This window comes from Fukomys damarensis, unplaced genomic scaffold (genome assembly GCF_012274545.1).
Source record: "Fukomys damarensis isolate Sample0158 unplaced genomic scaffold, DMR_v1.0_HiC HiC_scaffold_35, whole genome shotgun sequence".
Lineage (NCBI taxonomy): Eukaryota > Metazoa > Chordata > Mammalia > Rodentia > Bathyergidae > Fukomys > Fukomys damarensis.
Window position 1 is genome coordinate 52,386,701 of NW_022900947.1, and position 12,181 is coordinate 52,398,881.

Consider the following 12,181-nt stretch of genomic DNA (forward strand, 5'->3'; position numbering starts at 1 on the left):
AGGATCTTGGATTAGGAGAGACAGGGCAGAGGGAAAGAGAACAGGAAGCAAATACCCCAATGAATGTATTTATTAAGCAGTATTACAGATATGTACTAATAAAAAAACAAAAACAAAATGTAAATAGAGCTTTCTTAGTATAGAGTTTTACTTTCTTGCCATTTGGGATGCTTCCTTATCCACCCTACCCCACTTTACCCCACACTATTGCATTAACTGTGCCTCTTCTGTGCTGCAAGGAAATGGTAAGAGCAGAGACCCTTTTCTTGTTTCTGATCTTAGAGAGAAAGCAGTTACCATTACAGTTGATGTTAGGTGTATTTTGCAGCTGCTCTTTACCAGGTGAAGAAATTCTCATTTATTACAAGTTTTCTGAGTTTTTAAATTAAAAGCAGTTGTTAAATTTTATCAAATAATTTCTCTTCATCTACTGAGATGATCATATGGGTTTACTAGTCCAGGTTATGAACACAACATTTAATTGATAAATTTATAATGTTTAGAAAATTTGGCATTCTTGACATTAAACTCACATGATCATGATATATAGATTTTTAGGTACATTTTGTGATTAAATCTGGGTTTTGGTTAGAATTTTTGCATCTATGTTAGTAAGGGATATTAGCCTACAGTTTTCTGTTCTTATAATGTCCTGCATGGTTTTGGAATACAATTATGATAACTTCAAAGAATGAGTTGAGAAGTTCTACCTCCTTTTTTACTTTCTGTATGAGTACGTACATAATTAGTATTATTTCTTCCTTAAATTTTCTTGGAATTCATTGACAAAGCAAAAAAATGTTCCCAAATATGGCTTCTAGCAATAATCATTGTGTATAAATATTCCTGTGTAGTGCTATAAGATTACATGTAATTTTATGTTAAGAATAATGAAAACTCACAAGTCATCTAAACATGTAACAATAAAGAAATGTTTCAGTAAGTACAGATCATCTCTACAATATCATGCAATCATAAATGGTAAAAGAATTTCTAATTCTATATAAGCTTGTTTAGTAGGACAGGACTGTGGGTTTCTGATATAACCTATGCAAACATCTTTTTAAAGATATAACAGTGTACTACAACCCCAGGATTGGGGATTCAATATATACAATATGCCTTTGTGTTACATTTTTTTAAAAAAAGGATAAGTTGACTATAAGCTTGGTTACACAAGGAAGTAGCCACTGAAGAGCCATGAAGAAAACTGTGACCCTGTCATGTTGACTAATGCAGGGATTTTTGGCTCAGAAGCATTTGTTTGTTTGTTTGTTTGTGTTTGTGTGACCCTGTCATGTTGACTAATGCAGGGATTTTTGGCTCAGAAGCATTTGTTTGTTTGTTTGTGTTTAAATTGGTTTTTGCTAATTTACATTTATGGTTGAACCATGGCTATCTTAGTCTCTAACTGTATTTATAGGACAGGAAAGGAGGAAAATGTCTTTTCTTTGTACAATCGCTGTCTTATCTCTCTATGTAGCCCATGTTCTGCAAGTTTCTACCTTCTTGTAATGAAGTGCATTGAATAATGGTTTATAGGTAATATAGGATAAGAACCACAGGACTACAGAAAAACCCTGTAGGAACAATCTTTAATGAAAAAAGGTGAAATATAAAACTGAACTGGGCTTTGATGTCATTTATGCCATCTTAATTAAGACTGAATACCCTCAGATGAGCCAAGGTTTGACACTGCATTCTAACATCATTTTCCTCTCATAATTTTCACACTGCTGTGGTTTGGGCAGGGCTGTCCTCCCTGCATGGAGGAAGTGTTTCCTCTTTTGTCATGCTGTGAAAAGACTTCATAGGCCAGAAAATGAGAAGTAGGAGCCAGGCGCAGATTGAGATAAATGTTTAGCGAGACATGGAGTGCTTATGGCTGACTCCTGTCAAATGTAGACAAGCAGCGGGTTAGGCAGGGAGGAAGCCTCCCCAGCACCCAAGGATGGGCAAGTATACAACTTGGAGAGCAGCCCCAATGAGGAGACAGATTTCAAGCTAGTTCTTGTGTTGGGCTTGCCTTACACTATTCCTGACGTTCAACAAATCTTGCCCCAGGAGGCAGCCTGATTTATACTGTGAAAAATGAAGAGAAAGGTGTGGGAAAGAGAAAAAACAGTTGGAAGAGAAGTGGCCACCTCTTCAAGGCCAGAACTGAGGGAATAATGACAGAACTAGCCAGATAAAGTTGTGCTCAGAAGAATAATTGCAGACAGAAACAGCGACAAGCTGGACATAGCAGCCAAAGGGGAAGGTGAGGAACGTGTTACCAAACATGTGGAGAAGCTGTGGCAATCTTGAGTGTGGAGACTTATAGAGAAAGAATAAAGCAAGAGATCATTTCGAAGAAGAATAGAACAAAGAATATAATAAGCAAACAGCCGTGTTCAGGCTGATTTTTACACATACTAGCTAAATGAACTATGCTACATAGTTTGGCTTCTCTCTCCCTTGGCGTCCTCATCTTTAAAATGGGAATTATGGTTATACTTACCTAATTGGGCTGTTCTGAAGGGGGCATGAATATTAAGCTCTTAGGATACTATATGAATAAATGAAATATTATGTATTGTTTATATAGACTGGTGAGTGTTGGGAGCATTTCTACATAAATTTTGGAGAAAAACCATCCCATAATTAAAGTATGACTATAGTTGTCTAAGGCTCAATGTCACCTTGCCTGTGAGCCAGCTTGCATGCAGACACATAATTCCATTTTGCCTCTGGTCACAGCTGAGGCCTCAAGGGTCCCGTGGTGCCGTGGCACTCAATGACAAGGTTGCAACAGCTGAAGATGTCCTGTTCTTTGAGAACCAAGTAGTAATACAAAAAGAAAAACATTTTACCTGGGGAGGAGCTAATTACTTGTCAAACTTAACTCCTCCCACGCATAATTGAGAGAATGCTGTCGATACAGTCCTCAACAGAAGACCCTCCTGACTTAAGATCTTCATCTGCTTTTCATTGTCCTAGGATTACTGTGGCCCCCTTACTCACCTGATACTACCACCGATTATTGTGTGTACCCAATAATTCCTAATTTGGAGAGTCTTGGGCTTTGCCATGTCTGAAGCACTAACTCACTGCCCCCGCCCTGTATACTTTGAAATTATGCAAGTCTCTATTGTCTTTTTCCCCTTTAATCCTTGCCATCCCCTTTTCTAGGTAGTCAGAGGACTAATTGCCCTCTAATAGCTGAGGGCTTAGTATAGCATTTATTGATGGAAATATACCCATGTTAGATTTAATAAATATGTCACAAATAATATTCATCTTTCAATAATATCTTTCAAAAATGTAGATATTTTTGTTTTGTTTTTTGAGACAGTGTCTTGCTATGTAGCCTAGGCTGGCCTTGAACTCACTCGTAGCCCAAGCTAACCTCACACTCACAGTAAACCTTCTGCCTCAGACTCCCAAGTGCTGGGATTACAGGCATGCACCACCATGCCTGACCAGCAAATATAGATATACAAACAGAAATTATGGAAACATATACCCCAATGCCTCTGGATTAGGTGGCAACTCTAGTTTTTTTCACATCTCTACTTCTAAAATTATCAACAGTGAACTTTTATAATAAGAAAAAATGAAAATATATTGAAATATGTAATAAAAGAACAGTATAAAGTACTATACCTGGTCCTTCACCTCTTCCAATCCGGCACTGTTCCCCTACTCTGCTTCCCAGCTGCCATAAATTAAATATCTTTATTTCACGAAGCCCTTCCATATGATGTTTCTACCTTGGAGCTAGCCAACCACGGACTGAATATACAGAAACCATGAACTAAATTAAACCTTTCCTCTCTTGAATTGTGAGTGTTGGGTATTGTATCTCAGCAATGGAAAAGCTGACTTATACGGACAGGAAAAAAGCAAAGGAAAATTCATACATCTGGGTATGTAACCTGGTACTCAGATGAATTTTTAATTATACGAACTCAAAAGCATGTTTGCACTTCTTTCCTCTCTTGAATTGTGAGTGTTGGGTATTGTATCTCAGCAATGGAAAAGCTGACTTATACAGACAGGAAAAAAAGCAAAGGAAAATTCATACATCTGGGTATGTAACCCGGTACTCAGATGAACTTTTAATTATACGAACTCAAAAGCATGTTTGCACGCAATCACCACTGGTGATTGGAATGTGTCTTAGTCAATTTGGATTGTTAAAACAGATGCTACAGACACTTACTTTGTAGAGTTTTGGAGACTGAGAAGTCCAAAATGCTCAAGGAGATTTGGTGTCTGACTCGTAGCTAACACCTCCTCACTGTGTTTTCACATAGTAAAGAGTCAAGGTAGCTTTCTGCCCAGTTTTGATAAGGGCATTAACCTCATTCATAAGAACTCTGTTCTCATAACTATAACTCCTCACAAAATCCCCACCTCCAGACACCACCCCACTAGTGATTAGATTTAGACTTATGAATTTTGGGAGGGCATAAACCTTCAGGTCATAGCAGAAAAATCCCCAACACACGTAACAATCGATTGTTCACAAGATTTTCCAGGGGGTGAAGGGAGGGCAGGGAGAAGGAGAAAAAAATGAGAACCAAGACCGTCATGTAAAGGTACAAGATACCAATAATAAATGTAACTGTACTGTATACCTAAAATGTACCAATAAACTCAATGAGGAAAAAAAATAAAAATAAAGATTTTTCCAGCGCTTACTTCATTGACTTGAAAGTCTCTGTTAGCTTACAGTTTTGAAGGAAAAGAAGGAATACCATCAATTAAAACATGGAACACCGGAGGAGTATACACCTCCCTGTGAAAAACAACTAAAAAGAATACATTTTAAGCTTGGAAACATAATACAGTAGAGTTTTCCCTTGCTTATCATTATAGAATATAAGTGTCCCTCATATATTAATTCACTTATTCCACAAATATTCCCGGGCTGTCTGTTACATTTCAGGCATTCTGTGGGAGACTTTGATAATGTTCTCAACAGTCCACTGAGAAGCACTTTATTTCTTATTTCAAGCTTCTCAGACCATCGTTCACTAACATTCAGCATTAACATAAAGGAAAATGCCCCTGAAGATGTTGTAGACAAGAGGAAGGACGTCAGGGGTGAAGGGAAAACCTAATAAGGGAAGGTAATAAGGGGATGGCTAGGATCAAAGTATGTTATACGCATTTATGAAAATGTCACAATGTAGCCCAATATTCAGAATGATTAATTGCACTGATAAAAAAAAATGTCCCTGCCTCCCACCACACATATACTGCTGCAGGGACAGAGGTCTAAACATCATTTATGAAAATGTCACAATGTAGCCCAATATTCAGAATGATTAATTGCACTGATAAAAAAAATGTCCCTGCCTCCCACCACACACATACTGCTGCAGGGACAGAGGTCTAAACAAGGAACAGACTTTGTATTCTCCCTTATTAAAATCCAATTAACAGTACATACACATAAACACATATGTATATGAACAATGAGGAGTATGAGTAAGAATCTATGCAAATAAAGGCAAATGCAATCAAAAGGCCTGGTATTCAGCTGGTATTTGCATAACTGATGACTTTTTATACCTACAGATCCAAGGATTTAAAAGAGAAAACACACAGCAAAAAAGGTTTGTGAAGATGACCATAAATGGTGGCTAATTCTCTGCTTTTTCCATGGAGGACACTTTGTTTTGATGATGATGATTGCTTCTTTCTCCTCCTTTCCATGCAGAAAGAACCCCTTCCTGAGCTGCAGCACCCTTTATTATGGCAGGCACGCTTTGTAATGGAGTCATTATCCTGCTGAGGACTGAGCAAAAGAAAGTGATCCTTCTTTCCTGTACTAAAGTGCCTGCTCCTCCGCTTGGTTATTAAAATGAGAGCTCAAATAGCTCCTTGTTCTAATTTTCCTTATCAGCCTCCACAGGGCCCATTTCAGGCTGTCTGTGAAGTGTTCGAATGCAATTGTGTTCTTGAATAAAAAGGAGAAACTAAATTAGAGCCTCTTAAGACCATTATATTGTCTTAGTTAGTGATACTGTTTGCCTCACCACAGCTAAGCAATGAGCTAAGTGTTCTTCATGAGTAATAAGAATAATAATAATATGCACATTTAACCAGCACTTTACACTTTGTAAAGTACTTTTGCATATGTTATCTCTTTTGAGCCATGTAAGAAGCTGAAGTACATTCAAAGGTGTTAGGACCATCAATTTACATGGTACGTTATGACTTTCAAACTTCGAAACCAGGCCATGCTAGTCAATGACCTGACAAAGGAGCAGAGTGATTGCCCTAACTTTGGGCTCCAAGCACCTGCCACAGAACCTCCGAGATTATTATGGATGACCAGTGGCCTCTCTGTCCCTCTATGTGGAGACCTCCTGATCTCAACTTACATGAGTATCCTTTAAGAGAATAGAAATCAATTAGGAGAAACAATCAGAAGAACTTCATATTAAGGGCATACACATGAATGCTTGTTACTAATGCACAAATTATGGAGTGTAGTATAGCAACCAGGCTACAAGTTTACCCCTCATTGAAAGGCAAATGAGGATGAAAGACAAATGACACAAAGATAATTTGGAATGAGGAAGTCAGGGGGATCTTTGACTCTAATGGACAAAGAGCCCTAAGCATTTGGCTCATCTTGCTTATACTCACTTAGACATGAGAACAAACAATTAGATTAACAGAAGATTCATCTGACTCTTGTTATCTATACCATGTACCCATGTAAACATCCAGATCTCAGCTGTATTGACTCTTCTCTGGACCTTGCAATGTGCTAGCATGCCTGTGCATTGCCAAAGGAGGTACAGCTTGCTAATTTTCTCTTTTGTGCTTTCAGAGAAGATCAATTAGGCCTTGATACTCATTATCTGGTCTCCTTCATCTCCCTTTTTTGTTTTTGTAATAGCAGCAGACGAAGCAAAGTGAAGTGTGGTTGTGTCTGCATATGTTGTTGGCTTCCTCTCCTGAGGTGGAAGGCTATGAACAAAACAATAAGACAAATAACTGAAAATCCCATCAACATTTCATACATGCCAAAATTAACATTCATATAACTCCAAGGACCAAGCTGATTCAATGCTTGTGCAAATTAATCCTAATTTTATACATCAAAATCCTCAGTTTGTTAGTACATACCCTGTAAGATTCACTTTGTACTATAGGTATCCATACAGTACATGCTATGATTATCAATAGCATGAAGTGACTATCAGGCATTCTAGGTAGGCCTTGATGATGGACAAGTTTTTCTGCCTCTGGAGTAGTTCTTCACTTGTCCCAATGTTATGAGATCTACAGCTCATGTGGATTGCAGAGGCTGTCTTTTCTTATTATCATCTAATGTCATCTGGGACAAGGCACTCACCGTTGGAGACAGCAGAGTCAAGCTCCACCACAGGAGTGTCATGGAGTCAGGGGAGACCTTCTCCATGGTTGCATGTTCCTGTAGGGCACCCACATTGACCATCCATTTCCTCCAATGACATGAGCAAACTTCTATCCCCATGGCAATAGGGTAATGGGTCTTTCCCATTTCTCCATCTCCAGGGACCACCATAGCACTTGTACTTTCTCCTTTTTCCCAAGCTCTTGTGCTTTTGACCAATGTAATTCCATTGGAGTACTATCTATATTACCAACAGGATTCAAAATATTAAGGGCAAACACTGAAAGTTTAAGGTGAGATTGTGGCTCCTAGCAATTAGTGATTAACTACATTTCAAAATATTAAGGGCAAACACTGAAAGTTTAAGGTGAGATTGTGGCTCCTAGCAATTAGTGACATTAACTACATAGGGGTAATCACATAAAATGTTAACGGCTTCTGCCAAACTACAGTCTAATACATTAATTACAGCAACTAATTCTGATATTTGAGCTGAACATTCAGAGGTAGCAATTTTCTGGTGATTTTGCATAGTCCATTAAGCAACAATACCATGAGAAGATCCATCCATAAAGTAAGTTGAGGCATCCATAAGAGGAACTGTCTTGAGTATTTGTAGGTAAGATAAATGAATAATGGTAATATAATTATAAAAAATTATCAGAAGGCTGATTATCAACTTATCCTATATAATCTGCAAAAGCTATCTGCTAGACCAAGGAAGTTTATAATAAATGAGTAATGGCTGTCTGAATATGGACCTGTTCCTAACAACATATTTTCAGTAATCTCTGGATGTCTTACCACTTGATTCTGTCACACTTGTTCAGCTGTTAATTCTTGAAAATTAACATAGAAATTTAATATCCTATAGAAAGGAAGAACCTAGTCAAATGCTTAATGTCTATAGGAGCCAAGCATAAAGCTTGGGACAGATTCTAACATGTCCAACATGAAAGGTCCTTGAACCCCATTGTTCATAACACTGGATTTTAATTCTTTACACAATTTATACTCCAAAGCTTATGGATTGTTAGGGTCAGGACAAACAGTAATTGGAAATGCACATATTCCAAATGGTTCTCTGTTAAGCACAGTCTATCTGACCAATTTTTTAATAAAAAATTTTATTTTGTTGACAAAGGTCAATCACACCTAAAAGCAGTGGCAGAATCAACCATGTACTGGGCTATAGCTCCCCCTTTTATAGGGTTTTACAGCCATGATCTCATTCAGGTAGTTACATTTCATTCTCAGTTCACATTGCTGATATACAAATCATGGTCACAAGACAGTTAAATTTCAACCCAGATGTAACCATTCTTTGTAGTTAGGGAGTTTACCTTTAACATTCATCTAGCTATCTATTCTAGCCCAGGGAAAGGGGGTGATGCCAATCAGCAAAGCAAGATTAACAATAGTTCCTTAGATCTTGACCTTTACAATCATGTGATTTACAAAACTTTGGAGCTCAGGGTCTTGACGTACCCTGTTATCTCATGTTGAGGCTAGATATCCCATTCTATGTTTAATGCCTCTGGTGTCTTAATTTTGAATGAAACAAAGCAGATTTCAGCTAGAAGAGCAGAAGTCATCCTATAATTTCCTAACATTTTGTAGGTCTTGGTTATTCACAAAAGTTTTCTCTATCATTCTGCCCTTTGTTTTGGGGATTAACTCCTTACCCCTTGTTATGTTCATATCAATTTTCATTCTTCCACATAATTAGCATCCGATAATGTTGGGCAGTAGCTATTCTATGATGTATGAGTTTAGATATCCATTTGGGGCAGAATAATTACCAGTGGTTGAAGACAAATCAATAATATTAGTACAAACAGCTGAGATGTTGTGTTAGTTTCAAATACCAAGAAAGTAACTCCCATTACCAATTATATCTAATGCTAGCAAACAACAGATATGTAGTAAGCTTTCTTGGCTCTAAGGGCAGTTCATTCATGATGCTAATTGCTTGATAAGTCATCGCAGTGGGTGGTGCACAAATTCAGCAATCAGAGGCTAATTCCTGGTCTGTCTGCAGTAGCAGTGAGTGAGTTTTATCCATTAAATCCATCATATCTATTCCTGTATAGTTCTTTGGATGCCCCTTTAAAATATTTTGTATTTCCTGCAGTGCAGGAGTTTTTCTTATTTCTGGAGGTGGGATCTTCCAGATCTTTTTTTTTTAATCTGTAGAATCCATCTTTTTAACCTCTGAGGCCCATGTCTAGCAGTTGACTGATAACCAATATAAACATGAAAAACTATCCCTTGTAGCCAGCTTGTTTTCCAAGGCGAAGCTATATACATTTTTGAAGGGTTACATTGTTCCTGTTTATAGTTATCATAATTGCCAGTATTTTTGGTCAAAATAGAACTGTTTAACCATATTTGAGTTTTATTTGAACAATACATCCTTTTTTATATCCCCCACGTCAAGTATGGTACCAGAGTTTCTATAATGTTTTTTGGACAGGCATCAAAAAGAAGTATGAGATGTCCCTCAGGTTCCCATTTAACAGTTTTAAAGGTCACATTTTTCATCAAGTTTATCATCTTTTGGCTTATAAACTCTTAATTTAAAACCAAAGTAACTGATAACCATTTGACAGAATAAAGGAGTCCATAATACCTTGATTGCAGTCCTCATTCTTCAGCCATGTGTGGATTCATCAGCTTTCAGTGTGGTGAGAGCAGGGCATTAGGTGCACTTGCCTCTTTGAGGTCACAGTCTGTGGAGTTCTCTGGATAGACTTGCTTCACTCTTGAGTAGTAAATTCTTGGTTGGACTTTAGCTAACTTGACAGCTGTAGGAGCAACAATAAGTGCCTTCCCATATAGGTTGTAAAGGGGTCTTTTTCCAATTTTTAACATAAATTTGGTCCCCCAGTTTTATCAGATGGACAGGGGCTAGCTCTTTATCTCTAATTTGACCCTGGATATTTTGGAACACTTTTCCCAACTCTAACAGCTGCAATTCCACACTGGATGAATCTAACTGAGATAAATTTCCTATGAAGTTTCTCAAAATACACAGTGGCCTTCCAAACAAGACCTTGTATGGGGAGAGTCCAGTATAATTTCTTATTTTAAGGAGGGCTAAAGGGAGCAAATCAATTCATGACCCTGGCACTGTCAGACAATATTTGGTTAATGCACTCTTAATAGTACAGTTCATTTTTTCTTGTTGTTGTTGGAGCTCTGGGGCTGATAAGCAATGTGTAAGTACCATTTTATGTAATAATTTAGCAGGGTCTTGTTCAAACTCTGCCATAAATGCTGCCCCATTTCAGTACCTATAGAGAGAAGCAGACCAAACCTTGGAATTATCTCTTTCAATAAAAGCTCGCATACCTCTGAATCCTTTTTTTTGTAGGGAAGGCCTCAGGCCATCCAGAGTAAGTACAAACACATACCAACAAATATTTATAACCATTGTAAGGGTGGGTATGATCATCTGAAGTTTCTGTTTAGTTGCCTTTTTGGCTTCTATGTCTGCCTTGGCATTGCCTTTTGTTATTGCATCTTTTCTTGGTGCACAGAGCAATGCATCATGGTTATTTTCTTGGGTTCCCACAGTGCCTCCAATAACTGTATCATTTCCTGTTTATTTTTAATGTTTGCCCTCCACTGTGAGAAGACCACGCCCTTTGTATATTATGCCATGGATATGCAAAGTAGCAAAAGCATAATAGGAATCAGTATAAACATTTATCCTCTTTCCTTTGCCCATGAGAAGGCCTGTATGAGTGCCCATAGCTCTGCTTGCTGAGCTGACCATCCGGTAGGACAAGGTTCCACTTGGACCATTTTATCTTGAGTCATCACTGCATAGCCAGAATAGTGTACCCCATTTTTCATGAAGCTGCTCCCATCTGTAAACAGGACAAAATCAGCATCAGGCAGCAGGGTTTTCTGCAGATCTGGACAACTCAAGAACAACTTGTCAATGATGCTGAGCCAGGCGTGGTCAGGGGGACCAGGTTCTGAGGGCAAAAAGGTAGTGGGATTCAAGGTTTTAACTGGAACAAAATATAGGCAGGGATTCTCAGATGAGGGTCTGATGTGTGTGCCTATTATTTGAGAGCCACTGATGTCCTCTTTATTCAGCAGTTCTAGAAAGGCATGGAGAACCTGAATAGTCAATTCCTGTCTAAGGTTAGCTTGTCAGCTTCCTTATTTAGCATAAATGCACCTGCCAGAGCTCATAAACAAGGGGGCCATCCCTTAGCAACTGGATCCAAATTTTAGGTAGATATGCTACTGGCTGATTTCATGGGCCCATTTTTTTTTTTTTTTGGTCATATGCAAGGTAGAAGGTTGAATCACATCTGGGGTTCCCAGTGCAGGGCCAATAGAGTTAGTTTTAACCTTTAAATGCTGACGGCACTGACTACTTGTTTTTTTCAAAGTAGTGAATTCCTTTAGTAATTAGGAATTCCAAATATTTGACTTGCTGTATACAAATTTGAGCCTTTTTCCATGAAATTTTATATCCTGCCCCCTGAAGCAGCATTAATAGTTTCTTAGCAGCCTGCAGTTTTTATTCATTTAGTACATCAGAAAATTAATGATAATAATACTAATTATATATGAGACTTTATGCCCTTTAATTTATTTTTGAGTTTTTGTTTTTGTTTTTTTGAGACAGGGTCTCACTATGTAATTGAGACTGACCTAGAGCTCACTATGTAGCCCAGGCTGGTCTTGAACTCACAGTGATCCTCCTGCCTCAGCCTCCGGAGTGCTGGGATTACAGGCATGGAGCACCACACCCAGCTCCATGCCCTTTAATTTTTT